General features: G+C 33.0%; 1 non-coding gene across 1 annotated transcript; it reads left to right on the top strand.

The window, feature by feature from the left end:
• The first annotated feature begins 409 nt into the window (after window positions 1-409).
• On the top strand, window positions 410-516 carry LOC111819333 (U6 spliceosomal RNA). Its single transcript, XR_002823026.1, has one exon. It is a non-coding gene; the product is annotated as a U6 spliceosomal RNA (small nuclear RNA).
• The last annotated feature ends 1564 nt before the right edge of the window (window positions 517-2080 follow it).

The following is a 2080-nucleotide window of genomic DNA, read 5'->3' as shown; positions in this document are numbered from 1 at the left end:
TTTCCTCATGTGTCTGTTAGCCACTTGAATGTCTTCTTTGGTGAAGTGTCTGTTCATCTCCTTTTCCCATTTTTTAATTGTATTATTTGTCTTTTTGTTGTAGAGGTGTTGGATTTTCCTGTAGATTTTAGAGATTAGAACTTTGTCGGATTTGCCGTAGCCAGATATTTTTTCCCAGTCTGTAGGTTCTCTTTTTACTCTTTCGGTGAAGTCTTTTGATGAATGTAAGTGTTCAATTTTTAGAAGATCCCAGTTACCTAGCTTATCTTCTGAAGTTTCAAAAAGTTTTTATATGTAGATTTCTACTATCGTTCTTTCAAAATATTTTGTTATATGCGTTTTTATTTCTTCTTTGATGTATGGGTTATTTAGAAATGTATTTCTTAATTTCAAAAAATTTTAGGATTTTGTGCTCACTTCAGCGGCACATATACTAAAATTGGAACGATACAGAGGAGATTAACATGGCCCCTGCAGAAGGATGACAAGCAAATTCATGAAGGGTTCCATATTTTTTGATAACCAATGTCATAAAACAATATGTGTACTAACCATTTAATGAGAAACTAGTTTGTTCTGTAAACCTTCATCTAAAGTACAATTTTTAAAAAAGATATAAAAAAATTGATTTTTTCTAGTTATCTTTTTAACATTGATTTGTAGCATAATTCTGCTATGTTAAAAATATACATTCTAAATCATGTCAGTCACTTGAAATTTCTTGACTTTCTTTGTGGCTCAGCATATGGTCAATGTCAGTAAATATTTCTTATACTCTTAAAGAATGTGTATCTATTTTGTGGAGTATACTGTTCTTGAAAAGTCAGTTAGGTCAAGTGTGTTATGTGTGTTGTCAAATCTTTTCTATCTCATTGACCTTTGTCTATTTCATCCTTGTTGTTGTTGTTGTTGTTGTTAGGTGCTGTCAAGTTGGTTCTGACTCATAGCAAGCCTATAGGACAGAGTAGAACTGCCCCATAGAGTTTCCAAGGAGCACCTGGTGGACTTGAACTGCCGACCTTTTGGTTAGCAGCCAAGCTTTTAACCACTACGCCACCAGGACTTCACTTCATCTATAAGTTACTGAAAAAAAAGGATTAAAATTTGCCTATTTGTCTTTTTCATTCTGTATTTTTGTTTGTATGTGTGTGTGCATGTGCATGTGCGTGTGTGTGTGTGTTTACAAATTCAGAATTTTATATCTGCCTTATGGATTGACCCTTTCATCTCAATTAAGTGTCCCTCTTTACCTCATAAATTGTGTCCTGCCTTAAAGTCTACTTTTGTTTGGTTTAGCCTTCTAGTATGATGTATATTTACATCCTTTCACTTTCACCCTTTCATGTTAACCCCTATATTTAAAGTGTGTCTTGCAAACGATATATATTTTAGTTTTTATTTTGATTTGGATATTTAGACCATTGGCGCTGAATATAATTATTTATACATATCATCTTACTGTATTTTTCCTAATTGCCTCACCTATTCTATGTCTTTTTTGCCTTTTTTTGGAATAATTTGTTTTTTATAATTCCATTTTCCTTACTTCATAGCATATTAATTACCCATTCTTTTACTATTCTTCTAGTGGTTACCATAAAGATTAGTTTATCTTACTTTATCTTATTAAAAGATAATATAAATTATTACATTTAACATTTCAATTAAACCAAGACAGTTTAAGAGCTATAGAACACTTAGACCTAGTTATCCTTGCCTTGTTTATTGCTCTTCTTATAATGCATTTTAAACCTACATTTATTTTAACTCCATAATGCATTATTATTGTTTTATACAGTCAATGTTTGCTTAGTGCTTCTGGCCCATTATCTCTCTCTCGTCCTTCTGTGATTAAAATTTCATGTTTGTTAGACCTTTTTACTATATCCCATATGTCTTCTATACCCTTTTCTGGGGTCCTAAATTTCTTGATGGTAATCAGATGGGAGCCACTTTCAGTTCCTAGGGGCCCCTGCAGTTCCTTATCACATTGTTCTCTCACAGGTGCTCCCAAAACACGGCAGCTTACTTTCCCGAAGTCAGCAGGAGAATCTCTCACTCCAGTATGCTAAAACTGAGT

The sequence above is a fragment of the Trichechus manatus genome, unplaced genomic scaffold, assembly GCF_000243295.1.
Source record: "Trichechus manatus latirostris isolate Lorelei unplaced genomic scaffold, TriManLat1.0 scaffold00390, whole genome shotgun sequence".
Taxonomy (NCBI): Eukaryota; Metazoa; Chordata; class Mammalia; order Sirenia; family Trichechidae; genus Trichechus; species Trichechus manatus.
Note: the sequence above shows the minus strand (reverse complement) of the source record. Positions and strands in the feature narration are given on the sequence as shown.